This window comes from Miscanthus floridulus, chromosome 8, assembly GCF_019320115.1.
Source record: "Miscanthus floridulus cultivar M001 chromosome 8, ASM1932011v1, whole genome shotgun sequence".
Lineage (NCBI taxonomy): Eukaryota > Viridiplantae > Streptophyta > Magnoliopsida > Poales > Poaceae > Miscanthus > Miscanthus floridulus.
The window spans coordinates 43,555,880-43,577,401 of record NC_089587.1 but is presented as its reverse complement, the minus strand read 5'-3'; the positions used below and the strand labels follow the sequence as shown (position 1 = coordinate 43,577,401).

General features: G+C 45.1%; 1 pseudogene; it reads right to left on the bottom strand.

Moving 5' to 3' along the window:
- The window catches only part of LOC136471799 (bifunctional dethiobiotin synthetase/7,8-diamino-pelargonic acid aminotransferase, mitochondrial-like), a 48,310-nt pseudogene extending 39,855 nt beyond the window's left edge, over nucleotides 1–8,455 (bottom strand).
- Nucleotides 8,456–21,522: the final 13,067 nt, after the last annotated feature.

Genomic DNA, 21,522 nt, shown 5'->3' with positions numbered 1-21,522 from the left:
GAAGCTGGTAGACGTTGCCGACCATCAGCCTGTTCAGTTGGCTGGTTCGTATCGTTGCTGGTTCGTGAAGAAGTACTGCTGGCTGGTTTGTGTAAGAGAAAAATACTGTTCTGGCTGGAAATTTACGATCGTTTACGACAAGCCACAGCCAAACGAACAGGCCCCATAACAGTTTCTGTTTTATATAGGACGGAAACAAATCAGCAGCAAATGTTTTGTTCTGGTCTTGCAAAAGACTTCAGCTTGTGAAGAAAAGCCTACACTTTCAATCGACGAACAAATTAAATAAACACCCACAAGGAATTAGATCTGATGTGTCAAACACAAGAAACTGACATGTATCACCATATATATCTGAGGATCATGCTGCATTGATTGGGGCAAAGAAATATTGTAGACTTCACTTTTAATATACACAGTTGGGGGATCTAGAAAAGTCCCCAACCTGAATACCTACAAAAGAAACCTCATGTAACTGATCTCAGCTTTACTTACTGATATGATAACCAACCGTAAAAAAAAGGAGTGGTCGAGTCTTACTAAGTTCTCAAAAAAATTAGAAAAGAAAATCCTATTAGGCTATCAAAGAGAAGGCTGGTCCAGTAAAGACCACAGTTGGCACAGAGAACCACTGAAGAAGAGTATAAACACCAAGACAATCAGCATAGTGAAGTGACAGAAAAAGGGCACAGTTCCGAAAGAGAACTGAAGAAGAGTAGAGAAGTCTAAAAACATTCAGTATAGTAACTACAGTGCTCAAATTCATTACCATGGTTGCTGAAGAAAAGATGTGTAAGCTGATGGAGCTTGAGCTTCCATAGCACCCAGAGTATCACCATGATAGGAACCATTTAGAGCGAGTACCTAGAGAGGGATCAGTGGTTAAGAATATATTAGGATGCACAAAATGGGAATTTACAGTTATTTATACAACATTTATATTAATTTGTCCCCTGTCAATACTAAAACATATATGAAATATAATAAATGAGATAAACACAGGGGTTATGATGATCAACTGAGGTTGACGGTCGTGAAGAACAAACAAAAAACATCATTCTCTGACTGTGAACTGTTTAGTAGTTCAGTCAATAATTAAGTAAGGAAGACAAGGATGTTTAGTATGGCCGTCATATACCTTCAACTGAATGTTTCTTTCATTTCTTGTACTATTTTCACAGCCAGCCATAATTCCATGATCAAGAGAAAATTTACGAAATGCCATCTTCAAACCAATTTCAATCGCAGTGGATCCATTGTCTGAATAATAGACTCGAGAAGCCCAACCTGAGAAAAAAAGAGGGGAAGTTGTGACACAAATAAGCCAACACAAATATGACAGGCACACGAAAAGATATAATGCTATCAGCCACGTGGATAGAGTTGCAAGAAATAAATAAGAAAACAAAACCATAACACAAATATTGAAATAAAGGAACAATATTGTACAAGGTTAAACTATTGATATGACCCATAAAAGCATGTCTCATTTCACATACAGTCATACACATCCTTATAATTGTCTCTTTTCTTGAGGTAAACATAACAGATCATCAGGCACATAAGCTCTAGATATATCCAAGAAAAGGAAGAGAATTTGGAAGGTGAGACATAGTTCATGCTCCAAGTCAATTTTCATTTTTTTCTTGAAAAAAGTCAATTTTCATATAATATGACATCAAATTCATTATAGAGTACCATTGAGTTTGAATTGAGCCAATGCTACAGTCAGTGGAAGAAAAGCTAAATTGACAAACCTTTACCAACTCCTCCAAGTAAAACTTCCGCAGAACGAAGTGCAGGCTCAAGAACATTCTCTGGAAACATCACATGACCATATCTTGCAGCAGCATAACCCATATCTCTTGCAAGTTCAATCTAATGAGTAAAGAGAAGTTTAGGGCTTTAGGCTACAAAAATTGCCTGTCAAAAGTTCCAGTATACAAGTTTAGGCTACAAAATTGCTTGTCAAAAGTTAAAATACACAACTTTAACAATAAAAAATGTAAAAGGGAGTTCTTGTTGTAGCAAAATAAATCACATACGCAGGAAATGTGAGAACATAACCTGCAAGTTAGAATCAGGCCCTTGAGTCCACCAACTAGCGCATGCATCAAATTGAGGGACGAGCATTTTGTCTTTAATCTACATCAAAGATTTAGAGAATGAATATAATGGTTAGCCAACCTTGCTGCACAACCAGAACTTCATTACAAATTTCTTTTGAAGAAATAATGAAGAGAGAAGAGTAGAACTAGAAAGTGGACAAACCTTGTACACAGAAAAATTCTCACCATAACGTGAATCAATTACTGTAACAGAATCTTGAGGGACAAGATTGTGCTGAGTAAAAGGTCACCACAATAAATCCTTCGATTTTATTTGCATGCTGTTTAACCTCTCTATTCTTCTGAAATGAAATGATTGCAGGGCATCTTTAAGAAAATTAAAAACTAAGGATGACTCAGAAAACCAATCAGTCAGGTCATCTGAAGGATCTTCAGGAATTTGTGGCAAGGTAAGCACATTTAGCCTAAACAACAAAATCAATAGAGTTTAAAGCTATCATAAACAGAAGTAGAGCAGCAGAACTACTCATTTAATAAAATAATAGAATTAAACAGATGGTCATGAATAGAAACCTGTTTCTCAAGTAAGAAAGCAAGAATTTGTCATTTGATAACTCATGATCTTCCAAAATAACTGCGCTCACATCATACCCTCTTAGCAACAAAGTTTCATACACGGACAGAGTGGATGAAATACCACCAAGACGGCCATCTCCAACCAGAATAATAGCAGCCTGTCAAGAGTTGAAACAAATCAATAATAGCCCGCTAAAAGATCAACTCAACAAAGAGACGTTTAAAGTGTCCAAGGCTTCAAGCTAACAGTTAACATCAGAAGGTGATTTAAGAGGTTAAGGCATTTTGAATTTTAATCCATCGCTTGACCTAGCAGTTATTTTACATGCAAAACTTAAACTGTAAAAGAAGGGAAAGAAATGAAGAGAATAATATGCAGAACATCACAAGCTTTATTCGACGAATTCACAAGCTCAACAAATACAATTCAGGAATCATTAATTGCCAATAGTAAACTAGCCAGATAATATCTAGAACCAGAAACTGGAGTATGCAATTGTTTACTGAGCTGTGATAACATGGAATTGCTCCAGTGCATGAACAGTCATTTGTTTATCCTCACCTAAAGACAAATCAGAATCTGTCGAAGCAAGAGAAGGCCAGAGCATAGACACAAATAATTTTTATGTCCTTCAGGCGATCTCAGTGACAACATGGGGAGGGAAACAAAGAATGAGATATAGGGATTCCTGGCAGCGATTTTTAAGGAGTCGAGTTGCATCATATAGATAAGTGTTGCGGAAATGCGTATGTTGCGTTGGATTTGCGGTCATACAAGAAGGGATCGAGTTCGGAACGATGATATACGTGATAGATTACGGGTAGCACCAATTGAAGAAAAGCTTGTCCAACACCGATTGAGATGGTTTGGATATGTCCAACGGAGACCTCCAGAGGCACCGGTGCGTAGTGGAATCCTAAGCCAGGATAGTAATATGAAGAGAGGCAGAGGAAGACCGAAGTTGACTTGGGTAGAGGCAATAAAAGGAGACTTGAAAGGATGGAATATACCCAAAGACTTAGCCTTAGATAGGAGTGCTTGGAAGATAGCTATTCACGTGCCTGAACCTTGATTGCTTCTGCTGGGTTTCAACTCTAGCCTACCCCAACTTGTTTGGGACTTAAAGGCTTTGTTGTTGTTGCAAGTTGCATCATACAACTCAAGATGTTTGAATTTGACTAAAATTTAGGCTTATTTGCATACAATTGTAGAATCTTTGTATTACCTCTTTGAAATATTCAGTATACAGCCTAGTAAACTTCAGAATAGTTGCTTGAATGTCTCAGACAAAGAGGTCTTAATAAAAAATGGTGTCAATGGATAAAGCTGATCATGACCTCTGGGACCCTTAGCATCAAAATCGACAATATCCAGGGGGCTTATTTTAACTTTTCAAAATCTGCTCTTATACTAGGAATGGTGTTAAACAAGGAATGAAAAGCTGCTCTTATACATGTAATGAAGCCATGTCTGGGTTGAATATTAACTTTTCAAAAAGTGAGGTGATTCTGGTTAGCCAAGACATGAACAAAATGGTTGACTTCTCTAATATGTTTAACTGTGCAATTGGTAAATGGGCTATCAAGTACCTTGGTGTCCCTGTCTCTGGAACCAGGTTACATATTGTTGACTGCCTTCCAATTGAGGAAAAGATGGTAAAGAGGCTAGATGGATGGCAGGGGATCTCTCTATTTTTTTGGGGGGGGGGGGGGGTGATTCTTATTAGCTCCATCCTAAGTAGCATGCCTTTGGACGCCATGTCTATGTATCTCATACCCATCTCTACCATAAAAAATATGGACACTACTAGAAAAAGTTTTTTTTGCAAGGGGGAAGGCTAAAAAAGAAATATCACCTAGTCCAATGGGTAAAGGTAACAAATCCAAAGAAAAGGGAGGACTGGGCACCAAAGATCTGAGAACAATGAACATTAGTTTGCTTTGTAAATGGTGGCAGAAGGTGGAAAATGTTAGCAGTATTTGGCATGATATTATTCAAAGGAAATACATGAAATCTGGTGGTATTTCCCAGCTGAAAAAAAGCAACAACAATTCTCCTGTGTGGAATGATTTGCTTAAAGTAAGACATATCTACTTAAGAGGGAGAATCATGCTTGTGGGTAATGGGGAAAGCACAAGCTTCTAGTGTTCTAAGTGGTGTGGGCAGGTGTCCCTTAAGGACAAGTTTCCAAGGTTATATGAGATCAATGAAGAGCAATCTTGCTCAGTTGCAACCATAGAAATGAGAAATTGGCGGCTAGCTTTTAGGATATGCCTTTCGGAGGATCCACAGAGCCATTTTAGGAGATTGCATGACATCCTATATAGATGCAATGTGAATATGAAGGATAAGGCAAAATGGGATTGAGAAAAATCTGGAACTTTCTCTGTTAAATCAGTGTATAAACATTTATATCGAAACCATCGGTGTCAAAACTTTAAACATATTTGGCAAGCCAAAATCCCCCTGAAAATTCTGTATGTGGCTTCAGCTTCAAAACGCTATCCTTACTAAGGATAACCTCACAAAAAGAAATTGGAAAGGACGTCAAATCTGTGCCTTTGTGTACAGAAAAGGAATCGGTGGAACAACTCTTTTTTGGATGCACGACGGCGAAATACATTTGGAGTCTGATGGCATATGCCCTTGGAGTCAGTTGCAGACCTTGTAATATTGATCAGTTTTAGGTTTGGATTAAGCTTAGCTTACCGAATGGTAAACTTGTATATGCAGTGGGGCTGGCGGCTCTTTGTTGGGCAATATGGTGCACAAGAAATGCTGTTTGTTTTGAGGACAAATGAATCAAATCTCCTACTGAGATTATCTATATGATGTGCTCCTTTCTTGATTATTGGGCAGGCTTGCAGAAGCCAGACATGGAAAGGCAAATGAAGCAAGGAGCGGAGAGCCTGAAGGCGATGTCACTCTACTTCCACAAGAAAGTTACGAAGGAAGACGACCAAGATGACCAGCAACTCATCATTCATGGCGCTAGGTGATCGTCTTCTGTAGTTGTCCTATTTTCCAGCCTGCATGTTGATGGCAGTGCCCCTGGCCTGTATCGAAAAAAGTTTAAGTAGCCATACTTGGGTTGGTGTTTGCTGGCGAATATTGTTTGTTCTATTGTCTTGCTTGATGTGTTCAGTAGGGCCAGTGCCGGTTGATCCCTTGGTGGTCAGAGGCATGGGCATGGGGAAGTTGTTGGCAGGAAGTTATGTCTGCAAACTTGTAAACATTGTAATTTCGTTGCTTCGTTAATGAAATTGGGTTTTACCATGTTGGAAAAAACCACTATTATTTTCAATTACCACTGGAACACCCTGCAGAAGAAGAGCGACATGCCTTTTTCGCGGATGATGTAGTGCTAGTTGATGAAAGTCGGACAGGAGTGAATCAGAAACTGGAGTTATGGCGGGAGACTTTGGAGTCCAAAGGTTTTAGACTCAGTAGAATTAAAACTGAGTATATGAGATGTGACTTTAGCACGACTACTCGGGAGGAGGAAGATATTAGTTTGGAAGGTCAAGTAGTGCCTAGGAATGATACATTTAGATATTTAGGATCAATGCTACAGAGAGACGGGGATATTGATGAAGATGTTAGCCATAGAATCAAAGCAGGGTGGATGAAGTGGTGCCAAGCATCTGGTGTCCTATGTGACAAAAGGTTACCACAGAAGTTAAAAGGCAAGTTTTGTAGGACGGCGATTAGACCTGCTATGTTGTATGGTGCAGAATGTTGGCCTACGAAAAGACGACATGTTCAACAGATAAGTGTCGTGGAAATGCGTATGTTGCGTTGGATTTGCGGTCATACAAGAAGGGATCGAGTTTGGAATGATGATATACGTGATAGATTAGGGGTAGCACCAATTGAAGAAAAGCTTGTCCAACACTGGTTGAGATGGTTTGGACATGTCCAACGGAGACCTCCAGAGGCACCGGTGCATAGTGGAATCCTAAGCCAGGATTGTAACGTGAAGAGAGGCAGAGGAAGACCGAAGTTGACTTAGGTAGAGGCAATAAAAGGAGATTTGAAAGTAGGGATGAAAATGGTATGGATATTTTCCGACCGTATTCGAAACCGAATCCGTTTAGAGGGGTTGAGATCTGTCCGTATCCGAGTCCGGATATCCAACATCTGATACCGTATCCGTATCTGAATACTCAAATTGCATATTTATGATGTTGATATCCAATCGTATCCTATCCAACATAGTTGACACTATCCGTATTCGAATCCGAATCCGGACAAAAATATGAAAACAAATGTAATATCGGTGATATCCGTCCGTATCCGATCCATTTTCATCCCTACTTGAAAGGATGGAATATACCCAAAAACTTAGCCTTAGATAGGAGTGCTTGGAAAACAGCTATTCACGTGCCTGAACCTTGATTTCTTCTGCTGGGCTTCAACTCTAGCCTACCCCAATTTGTTTGGGATGTTGTTGCATGTCGCATGATGGAGACTATGGCTATAGAAATATTCACGAAGCATGGATGGTCGTTGTTGAAAAGGCTTAGTGTTTAGTCAATCATCCCTTTGTTTGATTTTGCTTTTTGAGAGCTGAAAAAACAGCAAGAGGCTGGAACTGTAATAAGAATTGGTTATGTGCAAAACTCTTGTAGAGACCGGAATAAACTTCTTTTTTTCTAAAAATTGATATGGCTGTACGGAATGCCACTAAGACTATGATTTCCATACAAGAGTCTACTAAATTATGCTTCCATTGAACTATATTTCAGATAGAGTATATGCAACATGCATGGACATCAGATCAATTATCACGATGCTGAATTGCAATGCACAAGAACAACCACCACAGGCAACAAACAAAACCCAAATGTCATTTGTGTCCATTCTGTCCTAGACACATCATATCCAAATTCAATAAAATCAAGCAAAGAAATAAGGCATGTGTATGAAATCAATAGCCAAGCTGCAAGGAGTGAAAGGCAAGCACACCGGTAGAGGTCCGCACTACAGCATACCGGAGGCACCGGGGCTGGCAACGCCACCAGCAGTTTCCACACCTCCCCACCTTCCCCCACGCCTTCCTCCAGCAGCCACTGTTCGACGCAACCCTTGACCTCATCATCCCCCGCCGCCATTCCTTCCCTCTCTGCTGCCATGTGCGGCGACACCGGTTCCCGCCACGCGTACGCCGTGCAGCACGCGAGCACCTTCGTCTGCTCCACGGCACCCGCTCTGTAGGTCACCACCTTCTCTTGGCTCTCGTGGAGGGGTTCCGCCTTGGCCTCCACGGCGGGTGACAGGAAGAGGGTGCGGCATGAGGCGCAGTATTTTCCTAAATGCTAAACGGTAAACAGTCGGTCACCTACTGTTTAGCCATTATTCGGACAAAATGTCCCATTAAACGGGCTAAACGGCCAATTAAACGGGATAAACGGGTGATTAAACGGAAACGGTGCACCACCGTGTAGCGTTTACATGGTGTTTAAACGAGCTAAACGATCGTTTAGGCGAACAGTGATGAGGCGACGAGGCGGGTGGATCGGGGGAAGGGGGAGGCGTGGAGCAGCATGGCGGCCCTGTTGAAGACGAAGTGCGTGTCGGAGTCAATGGGGTAGCCGGTCTAAAGCGGCTTGAGGTAGGCGATGAACGAGACGGAAGGGGAGGGGGAGGAGAGGAGCGCAGCGGTGAGGTCTGCGGATACGAGGGTCTTACCGACGCCGGTGTTGGCGCCAAAAATGGCAAAGGTTGGGGTAGAGAGGGGAACGGAGGAGGCGGTGCCAGAGGAGTGGAGGCGCTGGCGAGCGTGGTGGAGGAAGAGGCGGCGAAGCATGGCTGCGAAGGTGGGGTTTTGGACGGAGTGGAGGTTTGGGCGTGGGCCGTTGGAAGAGAAGCAACATTGAAATTGAGGCTGTGTTTGTCTAGGAGATAAGATGAAATCGGGATTGGAGGATTCCATCACTGTTTTTCAATGTTATGCTTTCATTCTAAGTTCGGACTAAATCAGAAATTTAACTACTTCCTCCGTTCATAAACAACTATCGCTACAGTATCCATGCTAGTTTGACTGGGTTTATAGAAAATATTAACAACTTTTTTTTATCTTCAAATAAGTTTATTAAGAAAATAGATTCAACCATCTACTCCCTCCATCCCAAAATAGATGTCATTCTTACTTCCCGAGAAGTCAAACGCTTTTAACTTTAACCATATATATAAAATATTAATATTTATAATACATAATTAGTATCATTAGGTAGATCGTTGAATATATCGTCTCAAAAAAAGATCGTTGAATATATTTTCACAATAAACTTATTTGGCGATATAAATGTTACACGCATTTTCTACGAACCTAGTCAAAGTTAAAAAATTTGATATGCACGTATCCCATAACGACCTTTATTTTGGGACGGATGGAGTATTTAATGATACTTATTATGTAATATAAATATTAATATTTTCTTATATATATTTGGTCGAAATTAAAAGAGTTTAATGCTCGGAAAACGAAAACGACAGTTATTTAGGGACAGAGGGGTATGTGTGTTATTATTCTAGATGTCAACTTTCAATTTGTTATTTTTATGGTACACACTACTGTCGACACAAAATTTTCGTCCCGTGCCGAGGACACATGCAGCAAGCCAGAAGGGTCCGCTCAATGGAGCAGATCCACCTAGCTTCAGCGCAGGGATAGTCGATCCTGCGCAATCCTCTCAAGACGTGCCAGTTAATTTGACCCTGCAATTGACAAGGAGAGAAAGTTTATCGGTAATTAAGGGCGGAACTTGCCGGTGTTGCCAGACAGTCCTGAATGTGCGGTTATGAGAGCCGATATGAGAGGAGATCGACTAAATAGTCGATTCCAGCATATTCATAAGAATAAATTGATTAAAACTCATTGGGTTATATAAGAGGAATCGGTTATCATTTAGGGTAAATATTATTATTTAAACAAATATTAATCAATGGCAATAAAATGTCAACAATGATCGGTTTATGTTGAGCCAATGATTACAAATAACCGAACCCCTTTTTATATAAAGAAACAATTCAACATCATTTAACCGTTTAATAAAGATAAATCTAGTGAACATGTTAGATCTCATCTATCGCTATGACTAGTGGGGCATGAGGCAGAATCATGCAGGCCGTAGAAATAACGATAGACTTGACGACCCTAACTCATTACTAATATCAGTGGGGCATGAGGCAGAATCATGCAGGCCGTAACACAATAATAAGATCATGGGCTAACCTATCTTTACTTCAACGGTCTCGTGATGCAAATTGTTCGTGAAAGCACTCGACATCGGCTAAAACAGCCGATTCAGACATAGTGCACAGTTAGGGTCATGCCTTACCAGGAATAGATCTACTAAATAACGATTCCCACTCCACGGTGCTAACAGTGGGGTGTGAGGCAGAATCACACAGGCCGTGATAACGGGCCATAAAACGGTTTTCGCTAGCCAATAGATCTACTCAAGACGCAACATGCCTTAACCGCACGCTATGCACGATTATGATTGATATAAAACATCCAATAAAAACATAACTCATCGTTTAGGGTATAGACTAGGTCAGTTCTAGATTAGCAAACGATGGGTTAAATAAGATATAAGACCGATCCAAATCAATCTCAATCGGACAGAGTTATATTGCTGTAATTAGATAAACAATGAAAGCAATAAGCAATATCGGTAACTTAATGAATCTACCAAAGACTGTCATTCTAAGGTAGAGCCAATAACTTGATCTTGATCTAATTCATGCAGTGGGGGTCGACCGGATCGATGCAGCCGTACGAACAGAGGTATAAGCCATGACGGTACTTACAACAAGCAGTGGAGGTCGACCGGATCGATGCAGCCGTACTTGCTGAAGAACTCGCCGAGATCTACTCTACTCCTACTCCTAAGGGGTGGCCGAAGCCGAAAAAAGTAATTGACTTGTATTTGATTGATTGTGTGTCTTTTTTACAATAGCCGGGGTTTGATATTTATACCCGGAGTCTAAACATGAATCCTACTCGAGCACGATTTGTTACAATCTTTGGCATAAATGAAAACATTCCTAATTTAAGATAACTTGCACTCTAATCTTTCCCTTTTTGTAGAGTCCAGCATGTCTCGTTCCAGCGCCGATCGTAGCCTCTGTCGTTATCTGCTGGCGCTATCTGAAAAAAGTCGATTCTAATGCTGCATTCGAATTAGCTATTTTTGGTCTGCACGCAATTGATCCTTTGCTAACATGATCTTGGGAGATCTCGAGCCTCTGAGGCCCTTCTTCCAAATTTTGATGTAAACAACTACACATTTACTATTGGGGGAAGAACAAACACTATATTAGGTGAACTCTCCACGCGTTGCTGCGGAAAATTTTGACAGGCCTAAATAAGTTCTCCGCATGTTGCTGTGGAAAATTTGAGCAACAACTCAAAGAAGACACATCAAAGTTTCAAAGTAAATACTAATTAAGTACTCCAGTAGATTATTTTGCCGTGGACTATGTAGTACTTGAACAATTCGTAAAGTAAGTTCATTAGAATAAATGAATAATGTGGTTTTTTACTTCATATTTTCATAATGTCAGTTGTTATTAGGTGGTATAGGAGCAGGAATATTGCATTGTTTATTGACGTGTTGTGTTTGTGCTAGTATTTAGGTGGAGTAGTCCGGCATGATGAATTGGTTTGAGGGCGAAGGGTGTGAAAGCCGATATGTTGCTGGCCAATTGAATAATCTGAAAGAGAAATTATTTAACTTCTTGAAAGCTCATTTCTAGACAAAAATTCATGAGGCATAACCGAGTAATGTAAAGGACACATATATGACTCAGGGCGACTAGCCGGCGCCGCCCAAGCGCCCCTCCAACGCCGCCCTCGGGTGTGCGGCGGTGGTGGCTAGCGACGGCCTGCAAAAACGGGCACCCGTCGCAGCCCCCACCCTCCACCCCCACTCCTTCACCCTCTTCCTCCGCCACTTGCTTCTCCAACAAGTCGGTCACCCAACGGGATGGATCCAAGCACCCAGGGCCGTATCTCGCCTCTCCTATCCCGGATCTACGGATTCGTGCACATGACGGAGGTTGGTGTGGCGCGGTTGCCTTGGTCAGGCACTCCTGTCGGTGGCCATGGTCGCCGCCGTGCCCAAGGACGTCCACTCCAAGCTTTTGCCACGGGTGCACGCCGGGCGGAGCTACGCCGCTACCCCCTCGGCCCCCTCTTCGCCTCCGCTGGAGAGGGGACCATCTAGGGGTTGGCGTGGTACCGACGGCCCGGTTCCCCTCTCCGGTTGCGGCTGGTCTGCGGGATCCGGACTAGCCCGCGACTGGTTCCGCTAGGGGTCATCGCGATGGCCGGTCGGCGTCGCGTACCCCGCGGTTCGGGTCGCGGCCACCCCGCTCGCCCTGCCCATTCAAGTGTCTTCACTTTCGGCAGTGCGGCCGGTGAGTACCCTAGTGCTGGAGGGTGGACAGGTGGCACCCTGTGGTCTCCCTTCCCCCACTCCGGCAGTGTGGCTCGGCAGGCGACTAGGTGCCTGGCATGGGCGGCCGAAGCCTATCCGCAAGGTGCCTCCCCTATCGCCTAGGGTCGAACCGTCTTTGGGTGAAAACCCTACCCAATTTCTTGCTCTGGGTCGGCGACGGTGGTGCAGTCAACGCCATGTACCTTCTTGGAGGCGTCGTCGAAGTTTTGGTTCGTTGCGCATGCCGCTGGGCAGGCTGTGGGACGGAAGCCCGCTCTCATGCGCTTCTCCCAACGTAGTTGGCGTCTGCGGATGCCCCTTCTTGAAGGCTTCGTTGGAGAGCTTCTGCAGCCGTGTCCGTGTTCCGCCTCCCGCTTCTCTCGTCAGAGTTGCTCTTGTTGTGATGTGCCTATGTGTGCTTCAACCTCGTCTTCGCTCTGGTCTTCCCAGCTTGTGTTTGATGTTGCCATAGTCGTTTGGTTCTTCCCAGTGGATACTTAGCCGTTGTTGCTCTCTTTGGCGGATGCTTTGCTGCCGTCGTTGCTGCTCGGGCGGATGCTTTACCGCTGACGTCGCTTCGATCACCTGTCTCAGGCAGATACTTTGCTACTGAGTGCGGGACCACCCCTTACTTGCAGATACTTTGCCGCGTTGCCGCTGGCGGATGCTTTGCCGCCGTTCTACTAGATGTTCGTGCTCGAGCGGATACTTTGCCGCCGTAGTATCATCTCTTCTCAATGGATGCTTTGCCACCACGGCTTCATCTCCTATGTCGACAACCTTGTGTTGATGTATTTTTACGTTGCAGGTCCAGTCGGTTAGGTTTGTGATGAAGGTCCTACCCCTACTGCATTTCTTTCTTTTCTGTTGTTGTTTAGGTTCCTAACCACTTACTCTGTGGTTCTTATCCTGCACTATGGGTTCTCCCGTAGTTGCGTTGTGTAAGCTGTTCTTTCACTTTTTCTCACTTTAATGAAAAACGTGTCAACGTCGTTCACGAAAAAACCGAATGAGCAATGTTTTCCTCACCCTCCGGAAGCTTGTATGGTAAAAACACATAGCTGGTAACGAATGATATGGCGTGGCTACACATATATATCATTAATTATGCGAAAGGAAAAAAAATGAAATGACATGCTTATTTCACGGTAACTAATAAGGTGAAACTCAAGGTAATAGGATGTTTGATTTTGTATGTCACGTCAGTACCACCAAAGAGTCTCCCATCAAGAAGTGAAGATAGTTAGATGGAGCCGAAGATGAACGAAAGAAAAAAGTCAAAATAAAATTGGTTACCAGCTCTTCCGACATGGCTTCTAATTTTCTGGTTGATCGTCCTTGACCTTGATGGCTTCTTTTTTAGCATATAATTCACGGCTGTGGGATCGCGAGGCAATATTGGCTAAAGATTGGCTTTACAATGCCTCCAGGGCAAAGTGTGCGTGACCTGCACAAGCTACAACGCCCAGGGAACCTGCCTCAAGAAGAGTTTGCAGCTTTCATCGCTCTCTCTGTGTTGGCAGCTGTGGAAAGCAAGGAATGCGTTCGTATTCAGAGGAGAAAGGGCATCAATCCGGCAGGTGTTTGGAGCTTGTAAAGCCACTGCCGAGCAATGGCGCGCCAGGCTAGCGAGGAACACTACTACAGAAGTTAACTGTAGGGGCGGCTCTAGAGCCTCTGTAGGGGCGGCTGCGCCAGCCGCCCTTCCCAGGGTGTTCCTACAGAGGGTGCCTCTGTAGAGGCAGTTTCCTGACCGCCCTGCAGTGCCCTCTGTAGGGCGGCTGGTGTTTTCAGCTGCCCCAACAGTGCCCTCTGTAGGGGCGGCTGGTAATATCAGCCGCCCCTGTAGTGGACTTCTGTAAGGGCGGCTGTATCATCAGCCGCCCCTGCTGTGTGTTTTTGTCAATGTTTTCCTAAACGCTAAAGGGTAAATAGTTGGTCACCTACCGTTTAGCCATTATTCGGGCAAAACGTCCCATTAAACGGGCTAAACGACCAATTAAACGGGGTAAACGGGTGATTAAACGGAAATGGCGCACCACTGTGCCGTGTTTACACGGTGTGTAAACGGGCTAAACGACCGTTTAGGCGAACAGTGATTTTTGTAAGGGCGGTTCAATCAAGAACCACCCCTACAGTGGATTTTCATACTACGAGCGAAGAGGTTCAAACTTACCAGATTGGGGTTTCTGTTGTAGCCACCGATGGTACTCATCATAATACATGTGTAGTATCCACAATGTAGACTCCCAGGCTTCTGCTTGGGGCACTGTGTGTTTTGCATATGGAGATGTTAAGTAATGCTATTGACAGACACGTAATATATGGAGTACCAAAGTAAATGACACTTACCGCACATAGAGTTTTGACATATAACTTTTCCTTCCTATTTAGATGATGCCTCCCCTTATGTTCCTGGACATAGTGCCTGAATGCCCTGTTCCAATGGTTTTAGCAAATGCAACTTGTTAGTATCCCACATTGAACCTTACAAGTATGTATACAAACATAGTAGCTAAAATGAGAATTGTTGATATGTATACGTCTTGACAATCGCTATGAAGTCTTTGTATGTCTCGACTGGGAAATCTGCTGAATCAAAGACCCATGCCATGCTATGTGAGAGCCAGACGCCTATGCAAATCCAGTGATCGCTGCATGAATTTAGTCATAGAAGGAACACATAAGCTCTTTTGCATCGAACAAAGTATATTGAACAAAGCTAAGTATACAGTCGAACTTACTTGAAGTGGTATGGTATCCATATATTATCGTGCTGTTGGAGATTTTTAAAACATAGAGCAATGTATGCCGCAACCTTGAGGGACTCTTCCAATATTTTCTTTTTTCTGATGTCCTCTTTCTCCTTAAGTGTCTTTCCAGCTCCTAGTTCTTTGCAATCTAGTTTCCACTCTTTAGGGTAATTAAAATTTGTTGATGCTATAGGTGAAGGGTCTATATACCCGTGTTTCAGAGCTGGCCTCTTTTTCACAAAGTCTGCTTGCATTCTATAAATCACGGCGCGGGTTAGTTACAAAAAAATCAAAAGATTACATTCATATCATATCGAGAGGGCAAGGACTTACAGGCACCATATGCGAATTAGATTCATTTCCATTCGTCCGAGGTGGAAGCATGTCTGGATATCCCTAAACTCAACGGCAATTTGCGTACCTCGAGCTGCAGAGCCCCAGGGCCTGGTGTGATCGCCTCGTCCTGCTCGTGGAGCACTCAGTCAAATCATCGACGGCGTCATCGACATGTACTGTGTCCAGGCTGAGCCCGATTTTGATACACGGGCAATCTGCCTCGATCAAGTTCGATCCCAGCATCCGGCCTCTACCGACTTCAGGACCGATCAAACCTGACTGCAACTAGTATGCAAGACCAGACTCTGTCCTAGGTCCTCACGTCGCCGCAGCGTGCGGCCAAGGAGGAGGCCCAGGCTACAGATCGGCAAACGCCTTGACGACTAAGTTTTGGCATGGATTCTCCGATGACACACACAAGGCTCCAGGCAATCACCAAAGAAGGCAAATAAGCATCGGCCGTGCAAACAAGGATTTGCATGTATACATGCACGGTGCATCTATCAAGCATGCTAGCTAATCTTCAACGATCAAGAAAACGATTGCATGTATTCATGCATATACATCTACAGAGCCATGACGCACACACGTACAACATACATGTGCATCATGCCCAGTCTCCACATCCGAGCTGAATACTACAGCAAGTATTGGAGCCGTGTACGTGACGACAAAGCTCTTCGACGTCGACATGATCGCCGCGATGATCTTCTGAGGCACAGATGCGGCATCGGTCCTCCATCGAACGAACTGCTAAGCGTGCCGTCCGAGCCATCAAGCGAACCGCCCAAGTCGTAAGTGAGTCGTCCGTGCGACATCAACCTATTCGGACATCGCGACAGGCCGACTACTCCGTTCGGTCTTCTATCAAAGCGCCATACAGCATCGCTTCTCCGATCAGTCAACGATCTCTTCGAATCTGGTCTGCCTAAGGCCGACTCTCGACATAAGGACGACATCGCCCATATTACTTACTCCAACCACATCGACCATGTCCCGAGTGGATCCGCTGAGCTCCGACCACATCGACCACGGACCACGTCGACCACGTCCCGAGCGGCTCTGCTGAGCTCCGACCACGAACCACGTCGACCACGTCCCGAGCGGCTCTGCCCAGCTCCGACCACCTCGACCACCAAACCACGTTGCAATGATGATCGCCACAAAGAACGGCGCTATGACAACCGCGACCACCATCATGACGACAGGTCGGAAAGCTCGAGGACCGAACAACTTCATCACCGCCGACCAGATTTCTATCCAATGATAAGTACACTTCTAATATTTATATTTAATATAATTTTTCATTACGACGTTTCTCCACAAACGTCCTCGTCATGATTATTCTTCAAATAACGTTTGTCCATGTATACAATCTTAAATATAACATACAGCTATACTTAATGCAAATCCTCGACCAGTCATGTTGACGCTCGATGTCTCCAGAAAAGGCCCTGTCTCTGGCTCCTCCCTACACATGCACGAGAGTTTGCCCTCTACGTTATGGGTGGTCGGCAGCGGCTCCTTAGCGATGCTTTGTTCTTCCTACACGTGCACGGGCTCCGTGCCCCGCGTTATGGTTAACGGGCTAGCTAGGGCTGGAGACTCAGCTACATACTAACTGGTCGGGCAGTTTATATTAAGTATAAACACAAACTTCACATTAACACTGATGTTTACAAAGCACCAACTGCTTTATCACATCATGCTCATTTGCAAATGACTGCTGAGCGTTATTTCTTCACCGCTAATTTTTCTCCATAATTTATTATTTTATACATCATGTACTACCATTCTACATATTTATATTGCAGGAATTTCGAGCTATGCTCGGGGACTTCGTCGCTCGGTTCTCGACCTACGCTCGGGGACTGCCTCGATTACTCTCCGACCACAGCTCAGGGACTTCGTCGCTCGCTTCTCGACCTACGCTCGGGGACTGCCTCGATCACTCTCCGACCACAGCTCGGGGACTTCGTAGCTCGCTTCTCGACCTATGCTCGGGGACTGCCTCGATGACTCTCCGACCACAGCTCGGGGACTTCGTCGCTCGCTTCTCGACCTACGCTCGGGGACTGCCTCGATCACTCTCCGACCACAGCTTGGGGACTTCGTCACTCGCTTCTCGACCTACGCTCGGGGACTGCCTTGATCACTCTCCGACCACAGCTCGGGGACTTTGTCGCTCGCTTCTCGACCTACGCTCGGGGACTGCCTCGATCACTCTCCGACCACAGCTCGGGGACTTCGTCGCTCGCTTCTCGACCTATGCATGGGGACTACCTCGATCACTCTCCGACCATAGCTCGGGGACTTCGTCGCTCGCTCCTCGACCTGTGCTCGGAGACTGCCTCGACCACTCTCCGACCACGGCTCGGGGACTTTGCGTCTAGACTACATGCGACTGGTGACTCGCATACAGTTGGGATATTTTTTCTCCTTTAGACCTTGCTACAAGGCTCATACCTCACCTTCTAGCAAGCTCGGGGACTACATCGGTACGATGCACCTGCCGGTGCAGCTCGTATCGCATGTACGACGATTGGATTCTCAACTTAACTGGGAATTCTTTTTAGACCTTGGCACCACGTGCCTACGTCACCTACTACCAGGCTCGGGGACTAAGTGGGCACACTTCACATTGCGGTGAATGTGCTTGTTTTTCGACCACTACGCCTCTGATGATCAAAGATGCTACGCTTCAAGACACCCTTACGTTTCTTCACAGAAACCCAAGTGGGCACACTTCCTAGGACGGAAATCTTTTTCTTTCTTCTTAAGAGCACCATACATTCTTCGGACAACCTACTTCTCCGGTGACAACGGTGGTCGGAGATGTCAAGAACTCAAGCCTCACTGTTCGGAGAAGGTTAAAATGGCGTGTCGCATCAGAATACATGGCGCTCGGGGACTAGCTGTGGGGGATACACCCTCGGGTACCATAAGATGGTACATGGGCCGCACCATCCGAGGTGGCCCGGCCCGTAAGATTGAGGCGTGCACGGCAAGATTACAAGTTGTACTAGATATTGTAATAGTACCAAATAGGATACTTTACTTGTAACCCTCCTCCTCCAGACTATATAAGGAGAGGCAGGGGTCCCCTAGAGGATGATCTCCAACATACCTCAGTCAATATAGAATAATGAGACACAGGACATAGGTATTACGCCAATACGGCGGTCGAACCTGTATAAATCTTGTGTCTTGTGCCTCTGTAACCATCTGGTTCCTGATTACGCGCACCGTCTACCGACAATCTACCATCATGGGCATACCCCTAGATGGACTGTCAACCATATTTCGTCGATAGATGTTATTAATAGCTGGATACTTGTTAAACCCTTTGTGCAGTTTGCTAGTGGTGCCCTCCTCAGAAGCTGGTGCTCTGAATTCTTTTACTTGGTTCTTAGGCTTGAACTGGTCATGGGCCATCCACTTGTGCACCGACGAGACGTCATTAATGCCCACATACGATGGCCTTATCTTGATTGGGATTTTGTTTCGAGCTTCCCATTCGGGCACGTCCTTGTCAACTTGTGCATCACCTGCTCTAGGGGCCACTTGTTCTTCATGTATCAACTGTTCACGAGGCAATTGCTATTCATGAGACACTTGTTGGTCATGTATCGACTGCGCTTGTTGAGAAGGATGTTGCATCTCATCATGCCTTTGCTCGGTACGAGCTGGAGAAGGACATGGCATGTCATCATGCCCATGCTTGGTACGAGGTGGAGAAGGATGTGGCATGTCATCATGCCCTTGCTCGGTACAAGGTGGAGAAGTCTCTAGCGTGTGGTGGCCATGGTCATGGGCCAGTGAGTATACCTCCCTATCCTCGACGGGTCGCTCCAGAGGATGAACTTCAGTCGGAGTTGGCGAAGACTCGGTCAATACAATGTCTCGTCTGTGCTAGAGGATGAACTGGTTCATGACGTCTCCGAGTAACACGAGCCCCTCGGGAGTAGGGTGTTCTATCTTCCAAGTTATGAACTCGGGCTTCACGGTATGCACCTCGACCCGAGTGTAGTCTTGCGGGATGTCCCTATTGTGCCACGTGTCGCCCGGAGGATGTGCCACACCCGTTGCCACCTCAATGATCATGTTTTGCCTGCCCATCGGAACCACCAATTTGCAACTGGTTGGCGCCCGTATGCAATCAACGGGGGTTCCGGTTGCATTAGAACCTTGACTGCTGGGAACATCTGGAGGGCTGCCAACTACCGCCAGTTCTCCGGGCGGCCCCATTGGTGTCTGTGGCTCCATCGTAGACAGTCCTTTCTCCACCAACATCTTTTCAACTAGAGCCTTCACTTGGCGCTCAAGATTAGACTCTCGGTCTCTGCCATGTTTCTTGTACATGTGCCTCTCCTCTACGAATCCGTGCTTCCAGGACATCCTCTTCCCTAGCCCCCTGGTGCATCCTATGTGCTCGGGGTTTCCCAAGGCAACGATAAGCTCGTCCCTCTCTCTGGAAGGGTTGAATGCGCCCTTCTCCTTGTCATCAGCAAGTTTTAGTATCTTTGATACTACCTCTCCGGTCTCCGGCTTAGCAAACTTGAGGCTACTACCGGATGAATCCACACTCCTCGCGTATATCCACTGTTTGAGACGTGGCTTCAACTTCGGCACTTCCATATTCCCGGCAGCTTCGGCCTCTGCGTCAATCTTCCTAAAGACCTCTTGCTTGCCAGCGTAGCCACCGAGGCCTAGACGAGGGTAGTGTTGGTTCTTCTTTGCCTGCTCGCTGTTACGGGCACTGAGGGTCAATGATGCCTCTGAAGTCTTCTCAGCCATGAGCTCCTCCCATTGACTAGGAGTCATGTTGCCGTACTCGTGGAAAGGAGTTAACTTCTGTTGGATAAAGTTCTTGTTCAGATCCGACCGCCAACGTCGGAAGCTCTGCCCCATTATCTTATAAGCATTTTCTTGTACCAACTCATGCGTTCCCTCCGGAAACCAGAAGTTCTGCTTCAGCTTCTCCCATAGGTCTACCTTTTGGCTCATAGTTATAAGATTCTAGCCATGGATAGCTGGGTTCAACTTATCTCTAACTACAAACCCGATGTGATTACGGAATTTTGCCCTGTATGTATATGGCTCAAGGATCTGCCCGTCTGGCCCGACCTCCGTTATCACATAGCATGCATTGTCATGATATTGGTTTGGCTTTCTAATCCCCCCTCATTTCCTCTTTGGCTAGGCAGTCTCAATCGTGGTTGTGTCCTGAGGTTGTGGAGCGGAGGCCTCATTGTGAGTATCTGTGGCTCCTTCCTCTGATCTCCTTTGCCCCGCTACGTATTGTCCGGCAAGACGAGCCGGAGGCCGACGTCATCTTTTCAGAGGTTGAGTAAGGACGACCTGTGTATCCGGCAGGTATAAAGTGTTAGCAGAGGTAACATAAAGCCATAGCATTAGCCAAATTTACAAGCTACTAAGGTTTTATCCGTACCTCGTCGTTTGGATCAAAATCCTTGTCCAACTCGTCCTCCGTTGGCCTCCGTCTGGGTTCTCGTGGGAAAGGATCCTCGGGACTTACATATCCCCCTGATGAGGTGTCGTCATCATCATCCCCTTCTTCGCCTTGTGCATCCTCTCCGCCTTCTCTTCCCTAGGCTCCCCCCACTGGATCCTCATCATCAACAAGGTCCTCCTGAGTAAGCATCACTTCTAGACCCTTTTCTAACTCGTTATCGAACTGCTCCTGAGTAAGGTGGTCATCTAGTTCTTGCTCTCCATGGGATGGCTGCTCATCATTCACGGGGCATCGGGATGCACTCTTTGATGTTCGCGACATTTCGTGCCTTGTTCTAAGAGATGCAAGAAAAAAAGTAGTATAAGTAGTAGAAGTAGTAGTACTAGTGGTACAAGTAGTAGTACTAGTATTAGTAGTAGTACTAGTAGTAGTAGTACTTGTAGTAGTACTAGTAGTAGTACTTGTAGTAGTAGTAGTTGACAGCAATCTAAAGGAACCCACTGGATTACTTGTAGTAGTAGTACTTGTAGTAGTAGTACTACTAGTACTTGTAGTACTAGTAGTAGTAGTAGTACATGTAAAGTGTATAGTTTTTTTAATGAATCTCAGCACAAATACAGACACTCATATACATATATGTACAGCTTATCCCTATAAGCTGCAGACAGATCTAAGATTGACAGTCACCATAAACAACCCCTACTGTCAATACGTGTAGATATCTGAAAAAAAGAATAGATTGATTTTCCTACAGTCCAGGAACTGACAGTACAGGCTCAATGATAGAAGGTCACAGCCATCACCCGGCCAGTTACCAAGCCCATGTTTTCGTTGACTGTACAGATGAATATGTACTAAAACT